Here is a 21,246-nt window from a genome sequence, read left to right on the forward strand (position 1 = left end):
GTTTGTTTTAAAATGAGTTTATTAAAGAATAGTCTTAGGAAGGCAACAGTGTTTGATGTGTCATTAAAAAGAAAGTTCTGTTTCTTCATGTTGTATAATAAATGTAATGTAAGAGGGTACAGAGGTATAAGCTTCTTTCTACTGGAATTCTCTGATAGTATGGCACAGTGTAGTCATTTCTGCAATGCTAGAATAAATTTTTTAAAAAGTCTCCTATGCTTCTCTTTGAAAAGAGATGAACAATAACAGGATGACATTAAAAAGCCAATTTTTTTCTATTCATTCTGTAGTATTGGAGCCAGAATTTTTACCATTGCAGGCTACACTTTTTTAAATTATTTATTTATTTATTTGGCTGCACCGGGTCTTAGTTGCAGCACATGGGATCTTCATTGCCGCGTGCAGGATCTTTGTTGTGGCATGCAGGATCCTTAGTTGCAGCCTGCGGGATCTATTTTGGTTGCCGCGTGCGGAAACTTCAGCTGCGGCATGCGCAACTCTTAGTTGCGGCATGTGGGATCTAGTTCCCTGACCAGGGATCAAACCCGGACCCCCTGCATTGGGAGCACAGAGTCTTAGCCACTTGTCCACCAGAGAGGTCCCACTCACAGGCTACAATTTTCACTTTATCAAGTTCTGTCACCTCTCTGAATTCAACATCATTCAATATGAAAGTCCATACATTATCGCAGAATCTGTACGTATTTACAGAGACTTTCAATCCTGCAGATAATGTTTCAGATGTTTGAAATCTCAGTAACTCTTCAGGGAAGGTAGCCAAACATACATAGGCGTGGAATTGACTCTGTTCCTGACCTTCTGTACCAACACTGAATATATAGCCTTATCAAACTGAAGTCAAACTTGAAGGGCAAGTTGGGGGGTAATCTGTTGAGATTGTATGAGCTCATCGAGGCTCTCCTGAAGACTGTTTCCCAAAGTGGTATTTCTGTGCAACTGATGTACCATATGGCTTAGGAGGGAGAAATTCTTTTTCTTATTTAGGTTTACACTGATGTCCTGTGGAAGAAGCGCTTCCTGCCTCGGAGAGGAGCCAAGAGAAGCTGCAGGGCCAGGAGCCCAGCGGGACCACCCTCCCCCCACCTCTCCCATCACCTTCTATTGTCTTTCTACAGAGGTGGGAGTGGAGGCTGACAGAGGACACAGTTAATAACACCTACCCCACAGAACTGTGAGGATTAGGCAAGACCAAGTTGGTATACTCTTAATGTGGTGCTTGATTATAGAAATGGTAAAAATTAGGAGCTATTTTTATTTTCTGATAACGTTATTTCTCCATCCCTGTCATTTTCTTTGAGCTCTGCTTACTACTGGCCACGATTATAGCTAGCTAATCTTCCTAACTAAATGCCTACTGAGAAAAAGCCAGGGTGAGTGAGGCTTCTCCCCTATCTCTGCTTGGCCACAGTGATCCCTGGTAGCCAAGTTTCTATCTTTAATACCAGTAATGGCTAGTATTTAGATAGCGAGTGCTATTTGTAAAGCACTGTCCTAAATCTGTGACATGTTTGAATACATTGGATCCTTACAAACATCCTAGGAGTTGGACACTATTATTATTATACCCATTGTATAGATGAGGCAACTGCACTTGGGCCACCAACACAAACTACACTCTGTAAGTGGCCTCATTTCCATTCACACCTATGGGTGGACATGGCCTCTTTTGCGATCAAACCAAGAGAGAAAAACAGTCTTACCTCCCGTTACTCTGCCTGATAAAAAGGCAGTTATTATTTCCACTTATTGCTGAACAAATCAAGACACAAAGAAGTCAAGCAGTTCTTTTCTTGTCACATCATCATCCCCCAGGGCAATGCTATATGCTGTCTGCCAAGCACAACTGCTTAAGCACAATGAAGTGCAATGGGTAAAGACATGATTTTGAAATAGAAAGCACAGCATTTTAATCTAAGTAATGCTGCATATTGACTCTGACCTCTCTTAGACTCAGTTTCTTTATCTATGAAATGATGATAATAAGTGAATCTACATCACAGGTTTGTGAGTATTGAATGAGGAAAGACTTACAGTACCTGGCTCATAGCAAGTGCTCATTCAATGGTTACTATAATCATTTTGTTTGTTTATTTGTTTTTAATTCTTTTTTTTTTTTTTGCGGTACGCGGGCCTCTCACTGTTGTGGCCTCTCCCGTTGCGGAGCACAGGCTCCGGACGCGCAGGCTCAGCGGCCATGGCTCACGGGCCCAGCCGCTCCGCGGCATGTGGGATCCTCCCGGACTGGGACGTGAACCCGTGTCCCCTGCATCAGCAGGCAGACTCTCAACCACTGCGCCACCAGGAAAGCCCTTTAATTCTTTTTTTAACTGAAGTATAGTTGATTTACAATGTTGTGTTTTATTATTATTCTATTATTATACAGCCAACCTATGCTGGCTCTCTTAAAAACCAATTAGAACAAAAGCAGCTTGGTCAAAATCTGTACATTTGTTTGTTCTTTTATTTTGGGGCAATAGGTGCTGGAGCTTGGGCAAGCTTTAGCCTTTCATTTTATACTTCAAAAATCATGTCTAACTCTTTGAGACATATTTTCAGAGGCAGGCCCTATTAAGGGTATTTTATATCAGGACATTTATGGAAAAAGGTATATTGTTCTCTGAGTAAACTGAAATAACTCCTCAACCAAGTTGACTTCCTCCACACTCTTCTCATTTCATCCTTCACACTCAGGTCTGGGATTATGGCTCCTCCCTGCTGGATGATGGCCTTGATGACTGCACACTGCAGAAAGAATACCTAGCCTGCCATTTAAAACTCTGTACTCTCTGGCCTGCTTTTTCTTACACCCTTACCTCTGCTAATACCCCTAGTAATCTGTAACCTTTTTTGATATAAAGTCTATTTTGGCTTTTTGCTCTCTTTTGCTTACTATTTCCATGGAATATTTGCTTACTATTTTTCCATCCTGTCACTTTCAATCTACTGTATTTGTGTCTTTGGATCTAAAGTGAGTCTTTTCAGAGGAATGGATAAAGAAGATGTGGTACATATGTATAACGGAATATTACTCAGCCATTAAAAAGAATGAAATAATGCCATTTGCAACAACATGGATGGACCTAGAGATTGTCATACTGAGTGAAGTAAGTCAAACAGAGAAAGAGAAATATTGTATGACATCCCTCATATGCAGAATCTAAAAAGAAATGATACAAATGAACTTACTTACAAAATAGAAACAGACTCACAGACATAGAAAACAAACTTATGGTTACCAAAGGGGAAAGTGGGGGGAGGGATAGTTAGGGAGTCTGGGATCAACATGTACACACTGCTATATTTTATTTTATTTTATTTTTTTTTTGCGATATGTGGGCCTCTCACTGTCGTGGCCTTTCTCGTTGTCGGACGCGCAAGCTCAGCGCCCATGGCTCACGGGCCCAGCCGCTCCACGGCATGTGGGATCCTCCCGTACCGGGGCACGAACCCGTATCCCCTGCATCGGCAGGCTGACTCCCAACCACTGCGCCACCAGGGAGGCCCACACTGCTATATTTTAAATGGATAACCAACAAGGACCTTACTGTATAGCACAGGGAACTCTGCTCAATGTTATGTGGCAGCCTGGATGGGAGGGGAGTTTGGGGGAGAATGGATACACCTATATGTATACTCCAATATAAAATAAAAAGTTTAAAAAAATAAATAAAATAAAGTGAGTCTTTTTAGGCAGCATATAGTTGGATTATGTGTTTTCTATCCATTCTGCCAGTCTCTGTCTTTTGATTAGAGAACTTAATCCATTTACATTTGAAGTAATTCCTGATAAGGAAGGACTTACTTTTGTCATTTTGCTACTTGTTTTCTATATGCTCCATAGCTTTTTTTCCCCTCATTTTCTGTGTTACTGTCTTCTTTTGTGTTTAGTTGATTTATTTGTAGCAAAACATTTGCATTCCTTTCTCATTTTCTTTTGTTTATATTCTGTAGTTCGTTGCTTTGTGATTATCATGGGAACTACATTTAACATCCTTAACTTATAACATTCTAATTTTAATTTATAACAACTTCAATAAGATGCAAAAACTCTGCTCCTTTCCATCTCCATCCCCACCCCTTTTGGTTGTTGATGCCACAGAATTACATCTTAATACACTGTGTGCCCCAAAACATAAACTAATAATTCTTTTAAATTCATTAGTCTCTTAAATTATGTCAAAAATGAAATTTGGGGCTTCCCTGGTGGCGCAGTGGTTGAGAGTCCGCCTGCCGATGCGGGGGATGCGGGTTCGTGCCCCGGTCCGGGAGTATCCCACGTGCCGCGGAGCAGCTGGGCCCGTGAGCCATGGCCGCTGGGCCTGCGCGTCCGGAGCCTGTGCTCCGCAACGGGAGAGGTCACAGCAGGGAAAAAAAAAAAATGAAATTTGGAGTTTCAAACCAGTTACAAGACTACTAGCTTTTAGACTAATTAGATTTTTTTCTTTAAATGTATTAGTCTCTTAAATCATGCTGAAAGCAAAATATGCAGTTACAAACCATTGTTACAATAATACTATCTTTTGTAATTGCCCATGTATTTGCTTCCGTTGAGATTTCTATTTCTCTATATGGCTCCAAGTTACTGTTTAATGTCCTTGTATTTCACATTGCAGGACTCCCTTGAGCATTTCTTGCAGATCAAGTATAGAGATTGATTTCTTCAGCTTTTGTTTATTGGGGAATGTCTTAATTTCTCCCTCACTTTTGAAGGCCAGTTTTGCCAGATATAGGATTCTGGTTCACAGTTTTTTCCCTTAAACACTTTGAATATGTTGGCCCACTGCCTTCTGGCCTCCAAAATTTCTCATGAGAAATCTGCCAAAAATCTTATTGAGGCTCACTTTTGTGTGATGATTTGCTTCTTTCCCGCTGCTTTTATATCTCAGTATGAGTCTCTGAGTTCATCGAGCTTGTTAGATGTTTATATTCATATTTTTCATCAAATTTTGGAAGTTTTCAAACATTGTTTCTTCAAATTTTCTCTCTGTCCCTTTCTCTCTCTTGTCATGCTGGGTCTCCTGCGATGCATATAATCAGTCTGCTTGTCCCACAGTTCCCTTAAGCTCTGTTCACTTTTCTTTTCTTTTCTTTTTTTTTTGCAGTACGCGGGCCTCTCACTGCTGTGGCCTCTCCCGTTGCGGAGCCCAGGCTCTGGACGTGCAGGCTCAGCGGCCATGGCTCATGGGCCCAGCTGCTCCGTGGTATGTGGGATCTTCCCAGACCGGGGCACGAACCCATGTCCCCTGCATTGGCAGGCGGACTCTCAACCACTGTGCCACCAGGGAAGCCCTCTGTTCACATTTCTTTAATCTTTTTTCTTTCTGTTCCTCAGACTTAACAATTTCTATTGTCCTGTCTTCAAGTTCATTGATTCTTTCTTCTGCCTGCTCAAATGTGACTTTGAATCTCTCTAGTGAATTTTTCATTTCAGTTATTATAACTTCTGGCTCCAGAATTTCTTTTTGGCTTATTAGGTTTTCTATCTCTTTATTGATATTTCTATTTTGCTCACAGATTACTTTCTTGACTTTCTCTACATCTCCTTTTAGTTCTTTAAGCATCTTTAAGACAAGTGTTTTAAGTCTTTTCTAGTAGATTCGCCATCAGTCTTCTTTCAGAGACAGCTTTTGTTGGTTTTTAAAATTTTTTTGTTTTTTGAATGGGCCATGATCTCTTGTTTCTTTGTATGCCTTGTGATTTTTTATTGTTGTTGAAAACTGGACATTTGAATCTAATAATGTGGTAACTTTGGAAATCATATTCTCTCCCATCCCCAGGACTTGATGGATTTGTTTGTTTTTTTTGTTTTATTGTTGTAGGCTGTCTCTGCACCACAGATCAGCCTGAGATGTAAACTTAAGGTCTCCTCAGGTCTTTTCTGGACCTGCATCTTTCCCTGGGTATGTACAGTCACATTCTAATTTTCACCATATATGCAGTTGTTTTTGAATCTCCTAGTCTTTAATATCTGGACTCCAAAAGGAGAGAAAGAAAAATGAAGGGCAGGAAAAGGGTGCTGGTCCTTTAAATCACCTGGAAGTCACTTGAACCAGAGGGGGAGTGGCTTGTGACAGTGGGGCGAAGATACAACAACAATAGCTGCCCTTCTCTTTGTTTGCACCTCTGTGATCAGAAGCAGCAATCAAATGCCATTTACAGCAACATGGATGGACCTAGAGGCTGTCATACTGAGTGAAGTAAGTCAGACAGAGAAAGACAAGTATCTTATGATATTGCTTATATGTGGAATCTAAAAAAATGGTACAAATAAACTTATTTACAAAACAGAAATAGAGTCACAGACATAGAAAATAAGTGTATGGTTACCAGGGGGAAAAGGGGAGAAGGGATAAACTGGGAGATTGGGATTGACATATACACAGTATTTTTTAAAAGATTTTTAAAATATTTATTTTATTTATTATTATTTATTTTTGGCTGCATTGGGTCTTTGTTGCCGTGCACAGACTTTCTCTAGTTGCGGCAAGCGGAGGCTACTCTTCGTCGTGGTGCGCAGCCTTCTCCTTGCAGTGGTTCTCTTATTGCAGAGCACGGGCGCTAGTCGCGTGGGCTTCACTAGTTGTGGCACGCAGGCTCAGTAGTTGTGGCTCAAGGGCTCTAGAGCACAGGCTCAGTAGTTGCTCTGTGGCATGTGGGATCTTCCTGGACCAGGGCTCGAACCCGTGTCCCCTGCATTGGCAGGCGGATTCCTAACCACTGCGCCAGCAGGGAAGCCCCTATACACATTATTATATATAAAATAGATAACTAATAAGGACCTACTGTATAGCACAGGGAACTCCACTCAATGCTCTGTAATGACCTATATGGGAAAAGAATCTAAAAAAGAGTGGATATATGTATATGTATAACTGATTCACTTTGCTGTTCACCTGAAACTAATATAACATAAATCAACTATACTCCAATAAAAATTATTTTAAAAAAAGAAAGAAGCAGCAGCAATCAGAACACAGATCCCCAATATTTGGAGGACAGTGTCCTTTTTATTCACCATAGCTCCCACTAGCTCTGTGTAGGTTACTCCAAGAAATGTGTGTGTTGCCTGCCATGAGGTTGGAGTGGAGGATGAGTACCTGCTACTGTGCTAAGGGCTGAAATTGACCAAAACTAACTGCTATTTATCATCCAAGCCTTCCCCTGGAAGTTGCAGGCTTTCATTAGACTCCAGCCAGATCTCCAAAATGGTTACATCAGATAGATTCTGCCAGTTCAATTGTTGTCTTGGTGGGGAAACAGATTCCAGGTGCTTCCTACTCTGCCATCTTCCCAGAATCCTCCCTGTGTAATTCTTTTTATATTGAATACATCGTCGGATTCCATTTACTAATATTTTGTTGAGAATTTTTGCATCTATGTTCATGACAGATATTTTTCTGTAGTTTCCTGTATTTGTAAGGTCTTTATCTAGTTTTTGTATTAGCATAATGCTGATATCACAGAATGAGTTAGGAAGTAGTCCTTCTTGATTCTGTCTTCTGGAGGAATTGTAGAAAACAGATATAATTTCTTCCTTAAATTTTTGGTAGAATTCACCAATGAAGCCACCTGGGCCTGGTGCTTTCTGTTTGGGGAAGTTATTAAATATTGATCAATTTCTTTAATAAATATAAGCCTACTCAGATTGCCTGTTTCTTCTTATGTGAGTTTTTTTGTTTTTTTTTTTTGCAGTACGCGGGCCCCTCACTGTTGTGGCCTCTCCTGTTGCGGAGCACAGGCTCTGGATGCGCAGGCTCAGCGGCCATGGCTCACGGGCCCAGCCGCTCTGTGGCATGTGGGATCTTCCCGGACCGGGGCACGAACCCACATCCCCTGCATCGGCAGGCAGACTCTCAACCGCTGCGCCACCAGGGAAGCCCCTTATGTGAGTTTTGATAGTTTATCTTTCAGGGAATTGGCCCATTTCATCTAGATTATTAAATTTGTGGGCATAGAGTTGCTCATATTCCTTTATTATCCTTTTAATGTCCATGGGATCAGATGCCCCCTTTTTCACTTCTGATATTAGAAATTTGTGTCCTCTTTTTTCTCAGTTAGCCTAGCTAGAGGCTTATCAACTTTATTCATCTTTTCAAAGAACCAGCTTCTGGTTTTGATCATTTTCTCTATTGATATCCTGTTTTCCACTTCATTGATTTCTGCTCTAATTTTTATTATCTCTTTTCTTCTGCTTACTTTTGATTTAGTTTTCTCTTCTTTTTCTAAAATTCCAAAGGTAGAGCTTAGATTATTGAGTTTAGAGTTTCCCTCTTTTCTAATAAATGTTATTCAGTGCCATCAAAGCACTTCTTTTGCTACATCCCACAAATTTTGACAAGTTGTGTTTTTCATTTAGTTCAAAACATTTTAAAATTTCTCTTGATATCTCTTCTTTGGCCTGTGTGTTGTTTAGAAGTTTTGTGTTATTTAAAGTTTATTTAATACTTTACATTCCATGTATTTGGGGATTATCTAGCCATTTTTCTATTGTTGATTTCTAGTTTAATTCCACTGTGGTCTGAGAGCACTCACTCTATGATTTCTATTCTACTCCTGAGTGCTCCAAGCCTTGCCAGCTTGGGAGAAGGGCTACTGTGAGTGAAATGAAATGGTTCCTCTTATCTGTTTCAATGTAGCTGTTCTTGGCTTTTAGTTTGCCTGGGTACTGTGAGTTTCTTAACTGGTTTCTGGAATTCTCATAAAGGCTTTTTGGACTGTATATTATTGTTACGTCAATGTCTCTGTTGGGGAAGGGAGTCTGAGCTTCTTATTTTACCATCTTGCTGTCATCACTCCTCTTAGATTAATTTTTGTAAAGAGTACACCTGGAAGCTGAGGATCTTTACATTGATTCCCTTTAAGCTAAATATGCTCACATACCTCTTGGAAAGTTATTGTGAACCCCCAGGGGTATGCATACCCAGTTTGAAGACAACTTTTCCGAAGGGTCCAGATTAGTATTCCTCTGGCTTCCCTTGGGGTTGTGTTTTCTAACTCTGCCCCTGTTGTGCTGACAGGGTGCCAGCTCCCTATTCAGGTTCTCTTCCATCCCCTACCTGGGGCATCTGGGCCAAGGGAACTGTCTGGCAGGCCTTGAGTGATGAGTGATGGGCAGGCGTCCTGGGCCCATATGTAACAGCAGCAGGGTTACCATTTGACCAGGAGGGCAGGCTATTCCCTGTTCACCCTCAAGAAGTTCTCCATGTTTACCTCAGACCCACATACACTGAGAAACGAGTATCATGGTGGGCTGCCTTCTATCACTAGCCTCTCCCTCCAGGAAGGTAGGAGGGAAAAGGAATGAGCTGTTCTCTCATAGAGCCTGAATGGCTCCTTCTCCAGCTCTACTCCTGTTTTCTCACACTTCCTATGCAAGCCTTGGCTTCTGAATGACCACAGTCAGGTTTTCGGAATGGGTGCAGTTTGATAAAGATGTCCTTCCTCTGAACAGCCAAAGTAAAAAGTGTGATCAACTCTATTTTACAAAGTCTCAAGCTCAGGCACCCTGCACACACCCCCTCTGGAACTAAGCAGTACCCTTTCCTTGTCTGTAGACATGCTGTCTCTGGGACAATGCTCCATTCCTTTGGGTGGTCTCTGCTTTGTCCCAGTTTGCCCCATATGTCTGTGGTTTTGTGGGTATCTGGGGCTATTTGTGACTAGGTTCTTTACACTCTGAAGTGGTGGTTTTAACCCTGAGCCAGGACCTGCGCCTACCCTGGGAGCCTTTTTTTTTTTTTTTTTTTTTGTGAAGCAGGCGAGCATGAATAATATCTATACGATGCTTTACTCTGGTCTAGGGCTTGATAAGTGACAATGCACCCACACGCGGGCCTCTCACTGTTGTGGCCTCTCCCGTTGCGGAGCACAGGCTCCGGATGCGCAGGCTCAGCAGCCATGGCTCAGGGGCCCAGCTGCTCCGCGGCATGTGGGATCTTCCCGGACCGGGACCGGGGCACGAACCCGTGTCCCCTACATCAGCAGGCAGACTCTCAACCACTGTGCCACCAGGGAAGCCCTCTGGGAGCCTTTTGACTTGCCTACTCCCCAGGCCCCAGGCCTTGGGTGTAAGTAACTTGATGGGGGTGCTCAATAAATGGAAACTAAAAACCTTAAACCCAATCAATATTACATTTGATAACCCCAACCCTCTCCAGGACTCAACCCATTACCAAGGGCTATATGTTGGCCCATTCTAACATGGATCTGGGCCGAAACCAAATCACAGTAACCAACACCTTCCATCTGTCTCTTCCTCTAGGCTGGTTGCTCCTTGAAGGCCACTGGAACACTGTCCCCAACAGGAATCAGCCTAATACAAAGAAGTTATCAATAAGTGGCTGGTGAATTTGACTTACCTTCCTTATACTACATAGCTACCACCCACAATACCATAAAAACACTTTCCCATCTTCCTTATTTCTCTTCTGAGGTAACAAACCCAGGCTCCTGTAATCTGGGTTTCATTCATTTAGATAAATGCCTGAACAGCTTTTATTTTGGTCACTGATGAAAGGAAAGACAGATATCCCTGCTCTCAAAATGTAATAATGGGCAGAATAAAGGATACACAGTTAAGTTATAGTGTTGTGTTGTGATTCCTGGCCAAAAGGAAGAGACTATGTCAGCAGTACCTGTGAATGATATAGTGAGGTACTTAAGTAAGAGAGAAGTTTGCCCACTGTAATGGACATCTGTTTTTGCTGCCTGTCATCCAATCACCCTTCCCTAGGACTGCTCCCTCCCTACTCTCAGCCCACGTGTTTGTGGTGGATTTGACTCCACCTCCAACTCTAGGGGTCAACCTGAGACCCCAGGCATGGCCATTTAAAACATCACATTTTCTCAGTCACAGTAATGAGCTAATCAGAGTCAGTGAGATGCAATGATTCCTTTGTGGGAGCACTGGGAGAGAGGCAGCCACATTTTCCAGCTGTCCTTGAGCCCAGAGGGATAGCACCAGTCATCTTGCACCACAAGAAAGCCTGTGTCTGAATGGAGTCAACACAGACAGATGGACAGAGAGAAGCAGGGTTTGAGTCTGTAGCAACCCTGCCTGAAGCCAGAATTTTCTGTCACATGAGCCAGTAAAGTCTCTTTCCTTGAGCTGAAATTGACCGCTTAGCTGTGAAGTCAACCTATAATGCATATGAGCAGACATTGATTAAGTCACTTCAAAATAGTTTACTTAATTATTCCAAAGTCATTTGACTTTTCAGGAGGTTGATCCATCAGGGAAACCACATGCACACTGGTTAAGAGCACAGGCTTTAAAGCCACACACGCATGGAGTTGATTCCTGTTTTCTTAACCTTTCTGAGCTTCCATTTCTTCATCAGTTAAATGCAGATAATAATAGTGTTGATGTGATTTTTTTTCATGCCTGAGGACAGATTTTGTGAGCACAGAAGACTACAGCATTTTAAGTTCTAAATTAATATTAAATTTTTTCATCTACAAACTCAAAACCTTGGCTTTATTTAAAACTTAAAAGTTCAACTTACAAATATATTATTCTATTTATAAATTGATTATATTTATATAAAAATAATGATTAGGCTTAAGGGGATCTTTTATTATTGTTCGGGTAACTCGGGCAGAACAATTAAACTCTGTTAAACAATTCAATTTTGGGGGGTTTCCCTGGTGGCGCAGTGGTTGAGAGTCCGCCTGCCGATGCAGGGGACGCGGGTTCTTGCCCCGGTCTGGGAGGATCCCGCATGCCGCGGAGCGGCTGGGCCCATGAGCCATGGCCGCTGGGCCTGCGCATCTGGAGCCTGTGCTCCGAGGCGGGAGAGGCCACAACAGTGAGAGGCCCAGGTTATCATAAAAAAAAAAAAAAGAAAGAAAAGAAAACAATCCATTTTAAAATTTATAAATTGTAATTTCATTAAACATTGTAAACTGAATATAAATTTCATGTATTCTCTTTTCATTTTACACCCATCATATGCCTGCTCAATCAAGTTTCATCTGTAGTGAGCAAATTCTTCCCAAGTACTTAACAAAAATTTGTTACATATATATAAATAACATATAGATCAGGATTTCTCTGGTGGCACAGTGGTTAAGAATCCTCCTGCCAGGGCTTCCCTGGTGGCGCAGTGGTTGGGAGTCCGCCTGCCGATGCAGGGGACGCGGGTTCATGCCCCGGTCCAGAAAGATCCCACATGCTGCGGAGCGGCTGGGCCCGTGAGCCATGGCTGCTGAGCCTGCGCGTCCGGAGCCTGTGCTCCGCAACAGGAGAGGCCACAACAGTGAGAGGCCCGCGTACCGCAAAAAATAAATAAATAAAAAATAATATTATTTACAAACAATTAAATTTCCTTACATTTCATAGGTCTATTCTACCAAACTAGGCTAATCTCTTAGATTCTTCAATATGCCATATTATTTCAGAATTACACTTTAAGTACCAAACACATACACACAATTATTTTAAACACAAAAGTATTTTATGTGATAGGTTTGATTTATTTATCATTTGTATATTTATTTATTTATTTGGCTGCGCTGGGTCTTACTTGTGGCATGTGGGATCTTTGGTTGCGGCATGCGAACTCTTAGTTGCAACATGTGGGATCTAGTTCCCTGACCAGGGATTAAACCTGGGCCCCCTGCATTGGGAGCACGGAGTCTTAGCCATTGGACCACCAGGGAAGTCCCCATTTCTATATTTAATTCTAAGCCTTTTCAGACTTGAAAAGCCACTTACACACTGAGAAAGAAGTTCTACCATCTCCAGGGATTTCAGATTACTGGGTCAACAATTCACAATCATGACAGAGTTACCATCTAGGGAGGCCACATTGAGGTAACCTGCTTAACAGTTCCTGGCTGTGATATAGTTACCTTCTTAGGAAGGCTGAGATTGACACCTTAAACAAGTTGAGGCTATTGGGTTGACAATTTATTAGCACAATAAGTCATTATCAGGCAGAGATTTGACACCTGAGCTTTGCAGGGTTCAGGATGACTCTATCTGAGCCGCATGTGGATACACTGAGACCTTTTTACAGTCTCCACCACAATGTGGGACTTCTAGTCCCTATCCTTCTCCTGGGTTCAAATTACACCCTTCTGTAATTCATCTGCTCAGAGTGTGCAGCCTCACCCAGCTTGCAAGAAAGGAAACTTACACTGCAATTTGAATGGATTCTTGAGTTCTCTTAAGACATTTTAATGCAATTGTTCTTTAAAAACTACCAAGGGCTTTCCACCCTTCTTCCAAGATTCAGATGTAATTGGTCTGGGTGCAGGCTGGGCATCAGGATTTTTCAAAGCTCTCCAAGTGATTCCAGTATGCAGCCAATATTGAGAACCACTGTTACGCCTTCTCCTCTAGCGCTAAAGACATACTAATTTTATTACATTGGCTCTTGACGACCTCTCATGCCTCTCTTTGTCTCAAGTTGTGTTGACGACAGTAAAGTTATAATACAGAAGAGTGATTAAAACTTAAGGGCCTAGAATTAGACTGCTTTGGTTGATCTTGAGCGAATTTCTTACCTTCTCTGTGCCTTAGTGTCACTATCTGTAAGATGGGGATAATAGTTATACCTATCTCCTAGGGTTGTTTTAAAGTAGGATTAAGTGGCATTTATACATGTAATGCTTACTGAACAGCTTCTGCATATATTAAGTACTCAATACACACTAGCTATTCTTATTATGATTATTTTTATGCAAATGATCATATAACCTGCAAATAAATCTCTTCCTTTCCAGTCCTTAGAGTTACTCTTTCATTTTCTGGTCTTATTGTATTGGTCAGGACCTCCAATATCACACTGAACATTAGTGGTGACAGAAGTACCCTGCATCCTATTGGCCTACTTCATTACCACTATTAAAGGAAATGCTTCTAAGGTTCATAAGCATACTTGTACTTTAATGTTTGAGGTTTGATGTAGGTTTTGCTACAGATGCTCCTTTTCATATTAAGGAAATTCTTTTCTCACTTTTTAAGAGGCACTGAATTTTATTGTGTGCTTTCCTTGCACTGAGGGCAACAATCATATAGTTTTCCTCCTTTAAGCTATTAAGGTGAATTTCACTTGTTGAAAGGACAGCATTGATCAATGGGGGGGAATTGAGAAGGGGAGTTTATTATATAGCAGGTGGGAAAAGCATCAAGGTTAACTACCAAGAAATAAATTCACTAATAAGTAAATTCAGGAGAAGCTATTCAGATGAGTCAGACCTTATGAAGAGAGAGGAGAAAAACAAAAAGTATGGAATGTTTCCATTTTTGTGACCACAAAAGTGAGGGTTTCAAGAACACAGTGGGTGATTAACCAAGTAAGATTAAAGTTTCTGTAATTTTGCACTGCATATCCTTTCTCCCTTGCTGCCCTTGCCTTTTGCCAACTGTAGTAGGTGCATTGTTTTTTAGTTTTTTCTTTTTGCTTTTTCCGCCAACTTTTTATTTTGAAAAATAATTCCCAGAAAAGGTGCACTTATGGTATAATGAATTAATAGCTTATCCATTACCTAGATTCACCAGTTGTTAACGTTTGGCCACATTTTATTTATCTGGGTATCCATCTATGCACTTTTTTCTATTTTTGCTGAACCATTTGAAAGTTCCAGACATGAAGACGCTTTATGCCTGAACACTTCAGCATGTGGCTCTTAAACAAGAACATTCTCCTAAATATCTGCAATACCATTATTACATCCAAGGAATTTAACATTAATATATTTAATATACAATAACATAGTAAAATTTCATCAATTATCGCCAATTTCCTTTATAACTTTTTTCTTATTTGATCTACGATCCAATTAAGGAACCCACAGTGCATTTGGTTGTCAAGCCTTTTTAGTATCCTGTCATCTTTATCTTTAATCTAGAACAGTACACATACACATGCATGTATGCAATGCACACACACATAGGTGGTCTTTCATGACTATACTGTTTTTGAAGAGCCCAGGGAAGTTGTCTTTTAGAATGTCCCACAATCTGGATTTGGTCACCTTTTCCCCAACAATTAGATTCAGGTTAATCATTTTTGGCAAAAATACTATATGTGTGATGATGTGTACCTCCCATCACATCACATCAAGAGGCACATAATGTCAGTTTGCCTTGTTATTGGTGATGGTAAGTTTGATAATTTGTTTCAGGTGGTACCCATCAGAATTCTACTTTAAAGTTACCTTTTCCTCTTTATAGTTAATCAATTAACCTATGGAATGATACTTTGAAACCATGTAAACTTCCTGTTCTGCAACAATCTTTCACCCAATAGTTTTAGTATATACATTGATGATCCTTACCTGAATCTATTCATTACATGATGGTTGTAAAATTGTGATCTTCTAAGGCAATAATACCACCTGCAAATGAAATAAGTGGAAGTTAGAGATGTTAACTCTGCCTTGGGGGAAGATCTGGGGAGACACCTACAAGGGATTTATGCAGAAGACAAAGACATGATGTCCTGAAAGAAAAACATTATCCTGAGCCTTTACACCCAGGAGAGCTTCTGGGTTCTGGATCCATAAGACAGGTGTTTTTTCCTGTCAACTTCAACCTAGTTAAAGTTAATAAATCATGCAGTTGCACATCTGTTTTATCCGTATGTTGAAATCATTAGCCTTGCTGTATGAATGAACCCCAGACATTCATTCCCGGGTCCTCCATATAATTTGTCCTGGATCACAGTAACTGTAGTGGCTTACTGCTTGGATTGTTCTCCTTGCCTGTGCTATTTATTCCCTACAAATAAGTAGTGGGACTAGGTTAGGAAGCCAAAAGCACCGACAGTTTTTAATTTTCAAGAATCCTTACATTCCTAGAATAAGCTGTACTCTGGTTGTATGTAATACATTATTTTTAAATTTACTACTAGGTTTAAATTTTAATATTTTATTTAGAATTTTCGCTCCATGTTCACAAATGAGGTTGTCCATTCTACTGCCCTTAAGTGGTCTTGGTATCAGTATTATATTAACCTCTTAAAAATGAGTTGGATAATTTCTCCCCTTTGGAATAACATGTATAAGATAAGAATTATCTGTTCCTTTGAAAGTTTAGTAAAGATTCACCAGTAAAACAGTCTGGCTTTAGGGCTTTTAATGAAAAGAATAGGTAAATAAGTTGTGGCATTTCCCCCAGTACAACAGTATTCATACAACAGAGTGGAGAAAATCAAATGCAGCTTCATGCAATAACATAGATAAATCTCAGAATGATGAAGCCATCATGTTTGTTATATTTGTTTGTTTGTATGTTTTGCTATTATAGGCAATGCAGCTATAAACATTCTTCTACATGTCTCTTGCTGCCCATGTGCAAGAGTTTCTCTAGGAAATATACCTCATAGTAGAATTCCTAGCTTGTGGAGTGTATGCATTGTTCAACTTATTAAGGTAACAACATACTATTTTCCTAGGGAACTTTTCCAGTTTACACCAACATCAGCAACACGGGAAAGTTCCCTTTAGACCATATTTTAGCTAACATTCACTGTTAGCTAACTTTTGCATTTGGTGGCTGTGTAATTGGATTTTATTATGATTTCAACTTTCATTTCCCTGATTTCAGATGAATGGAAAATTTTTTCAAATGTTTATGGATTTTTTATGCTTTCTCCTAAGTGAAAATACCATTCATTTCTTTGTCCATTTTGCTAATTGAATTGTCTTTTCTTATTGATGTATAGAAGTAACTTATATAGCCTAGATATTAAATCTTACTCGGTTTTATGTGTTGCAATTATTCTCTAAGTTTGTAGCTTATCTTTTCACTCTCTTTATGTGAATCAAAATGCTTAATATAAAATGTAGTCAAGTTTATTGATTTTCTTCCTTTTGGTGTGTTCTTTTTTGAACATTAAGAAATATTTTCCTATCTCGCAGTCACAATTTCCATACTGTCTTCTCTAATAATTTTCTGTTCATATTAAAGTCTTTAATACTCTAGGGATTGACTTTTATGTATATTGTAAGATAGGGATCCAATTTTTTTTTCTCCCTAATATATAATCAATTGTCCAAACACCATTTATTTTAGAAAGTCTGGGGTTTATTTTCTTTTTAATTTTTTTTTGAAATAATTTTAGATTCACAGGTAGTTGCAAAGATGGTACAGAGGCCCTGTATACCCTTCACCCAATTTCCCTCAGTGGTTATTGAGTTAGAAAAATCCAGTCTTCCTCCTGTGCTTCTACTTTACTTTCACACCACTACCACACTCACAACACTTCTGACACCAGATGTGTGCGTGTGGCAGGGGGATAGGTTCCTCACAAGCAATTCTCCGCAACACCAGCTAGTGGTCCTACAGCTTAACTCCATTATGATAAAATCAACCTGGAGACGCATCAAATCCCACAGGTTAAGGGCTCATTCCCATGAGTCTTCCCCACACACAAACATGCTTTAGAGGCCAATGGCAAATAGTAGGACCCCATGATTAGCCACAACTTCTGTCCAACTTAGCTACAAATCGGAGGTTCCCATGACTTCCTCCCCCTTGGATTCAGTTATTTGCTACAACAGCTCACAGAACTCAGGGAAACACTGACTTAACATTTACCAGTTTATTAAAAGATATAATAAAGGACACAAATGAATAGCCAGATGAACAGATAGATACATAGGGCGAGGTCTGGGAGGGTCCCAAGCACAGAAGCTTCTGACCCTGTGGAGTTGGGTTGCATCACCCTCCCAGAAGGTGGATGTGCTTACCAACCTGGAAGCTCCACAAACCCCTTCTGTTGAGATTTTTATGGAGGCTTCCTCATGCAGGCATGATCAATTATTAACTCTATTTTCAGCCTCTGTGGCAGGGGAGGGGGGGGCTGTGGGGGTGGGGGGCCGGATCCCAAGCTTCTTATCATGGCTTGGTCTTTCTGATGACCAGCCCCCATCTAAGAGCCATCTGGGAGTCCACCCAGAGTCATTTCATTAGAACAAAAGACCCTCCTATCACACAGGAATTTCCAAGGGATTTAGCACCCTATATCAGGGATGGGGTCAAAGACCAAATATTGGAACAAACGATGCTCCTAGTGCTCTTATCACTTAGGAAATCACAAGGGTTTTAGGAGCTCTGGGCCAGGAACCAGGGGCAGAGACCAATATATATACCTATTATCTCACAGTTATATCTTACATAATTATGATATACTATCAAAACCAGGAATATTAACATTGATACTATGTATGTTTTATTTATCACATGTACATATTTGTGTAACCACCACCACAATCAAGATACAAAACTACCACAAAGATCTCCCTTGTTCTACTGTTTATAGTTACACACACAACCTGTCCTCAGTGGTGTTTTTATTCTCTTAACAGTGTCTTCCAACGGTCCTAAGTTTTGAGTTGAAAAAGAAAACAAACAACCCAATAAAAAATGGGCAACTATTCAAACAGACACTTCACCAAAATTGATATATGGGTGGTGGACAAATAAGCTCATAAAAAGGTTTTCAATGTTATTAGTCACTGTGGAAATGAAAATTAAAACCACCATTGTACATTTTTGTAAAACAGTTCGGCAGTTTCTTTAAAAGGTAAATATACAGCTACTGTCTGATCCAGCCATTCCTAGGTATTTACCCAAGAGAAATGAAAGCATATGTCCACACAAAGACTTCTACAGGAATGTTCATAGTAGCTTTATTTGTAATAGCCAAAAACTGGAAACAATCAAAATGTCCATCAATGGGTGAATGGATAAATACATAAATGTACAGCTATATGACAGAATACAACTCAATAAGTATGGATGAACTATTTATGAACCCTACAGCATGCATGAATCTCAAAATAATTGTGCTGATTGAAAGACAAACAAGAGTACGTACTGTATGATTCCATGTATATAAAATTACAGAAAATGCAAGTGATCTACAATGACCACAGCAGATCCAGTGGTCACGTGGAACCAAGCAGAGGGTGAAGATGAGAGGGGGGATCACAAAGGACATGAAGAAATTTGGGGGATATTGGATGTGTTCATTATCTTGATTGTGGTGATGGCTTTACAGGTGCATATGTGTGCCAAAACTTAACAAATTGTAGACTTACATATGTGTAGTTCATTGTGTGCTGATTTTACCTCAATAAAGCTGTCAAAAACAAGCAGCCCAGTAAAGATTTATTTCTCACTCACGCTCCATGTGCATCATGAATTGCTAGTAGTATTTTCATTATCCTCACTCTAGGACCCAGGCTGATGGAGAAGGTACCATCTGGACAGTCCTGATTGCCATGGTGGAGGGAAAACAAGGGCATGTGGCAAAGCACATGCTAATTCTTAGAGCTTCCACCCAGAAGTAACAAGGCCACACCTAACTTTTGAGGCTTTACTAGGTTCTCATAGCATCAGGATCATTATATGTTTCTGATGAATTATAATTCATCATTATGTGGTCCTTTTTAACCCTAATAATACTTTTTCCCTTATAGTCTGTGATTTCTCATATTAATGTAGCTACACACTGGCTTACTTTTGGTAAGTAATTGCCTGGGATATCTTTTTAAATTCCTTTACTTTCGATCTTTCTGTATCCATACATCTTATTTATTTTTTATTGTGGTAAGACCATTTAACATGAGATTTACCCTCTTAAATTTTAAGCTTACAAATGGTATTGTTACCATAGGCGCTGTGTTGTACAGGTACTCTGTTGTACTGTTACTAAGGCACTATATTTGTCTTTAGAACTTGCTCATCTTGCATGCTTGAAACTTTATACCCATTGAACAATACCTCCCATTTCCTTTGCACCTAGTAACCACCATTCTACTCTCTGTTTCTATGAGCTTGACTATTTTAGATAAATGGAATCATGCAGTATTTGTCCTACTGTGACTGGCTTATTTCATCTAGCATAATGTCCTCAAGGTTCATCCATATTATTGCACATGGCAGAATTTTCTTCTTTTTTAAGGCTGATCAATATTTCACTGTATTATATACTGCATTTTCTTTATCTAGGCTACATTAATGGACATTTAAGTGGTTTCTGCATCTTGGCTATTGTGAAAAATGCTGCAATGAACACAGGAGTGTAGATATCACTTTGAGATCTTTCTTTCAATTATTTTAGATATATGCCCAGAAATGGGAGTGCTAGATCATATGATAGTTCAATTTTTAATTTTTTGAGGAATCTCTGTACTATTTTCCATAGTGGCTGCACCATTTTTATATTCCCACCAACAGCGTACAGGGGTTCCAATTTCTCCACATTCTCACTTTTTTTTTAAATAAATTATTTTATTTATTTATTTTTGACTGCGTTGAGTCTTCGTTGCTGCATGTGGGCTTTCTCTAGTTGTGGCGAGCGGGTGCTGTTCTTCATTGCGGTGCACGGGCTTCTCATTGTGGTGGCTTCTCTCGTTGTGGAGCACGGGCTCTAGGCACACAGGCTTCAGCAGTTGCACCATGTGGGCTCAGTAGTTGTGGCTTGCGGGCTCTAGAGCGCAGGCTCAGTAGTTGTGGCACAAGGGCTTAGTTGCTCCATGGCATGTGGGATCTTCCCAGACCAGGGCTTGAACCTGTGTCCCCTGCATTGGCAGGCGGATTCTTAACCACTTTGACACAAGGGAAGCCCCTCATTTTCTTTTTTTATAGTGGCCATTCTAACAGGTGTGAGGTAACATCTCACTGTGGTTTTGATTTGCATTTCCCTGATGATTTGTGCTGTTGAGCACCTTTTCATATACCTGTTGGCCATTTGTATGTCTTCTTTGTAGAAATGTCTATTCAAGTCCATACCCATTTTTTAATTGAGTTTTTGGTTTTTTGCAACTGGGCTGTAGGGCTTCCTTATATATTGTGGATATTAACCCCTTATCAGGTATAATGTTTGCAATATTTTCTCCCATTCTGTAGGTTACATTTTCATTTTGTTGACTGTGTCCCTTTGCTGTTCAGAAGCTTTTTAGTTTGATGTGGTCACAGTTGTCTATTTTTGCTTTTGTTGCCTGTGATTTTGGTGTCATATCCAAGAAATTACCAAGACCAATGCCAAGAGGCCTTTCCCCTATGTTTTATTTTAGGAGTTTTACAGTTTCGGGTCTTATATTTAAGTCTTTAATCCATAAGGGTTCAATTTCATTATTTTGTATGTGGATACCCAGTTTTCCAAAACAATTTGTTGAGGAAACTATCCTTCCACATTGTGTATTCTTAGCTCTCTCTCTTTTTAATATTATTACTGAAGTAGAGTTAATTTACAATGTTGTTAGTTG

At 40.1% G+C, this 21,246-nt stretch overlaps 1 pseudogene; it reads right to left on the bottom strand.

Annotated features, from left to right (window-relative positions):
* Nucleotides 1–279: 279 nt before the first annotated feature.
* LOC103080114 (transcription initiation factor IIA subunit 2-like) lies at nt 280–969 on the bottom strand (annotated as a pseudogene).
* Nucleotides 970–21,246: the final 20,277 nt, after the last annotated feature.

This window comes from Lipotes vexillifer, unplaced genomic scaffold (genome assembly GCF_000442215.2).
Source record: "Lipotes vexillifer unplaced genomic scaffold, Lipotes_vexillifer_v1.1 scaffold683, whole genome shotgun sequence".
In the NCBI taxonomy this organism is placed as follows: Eukaryota; Metazoa; Chordata; class Mammalia; order Artiodactyla; family Lipotidae; genus Lipotes; species Lipotes vexillifer.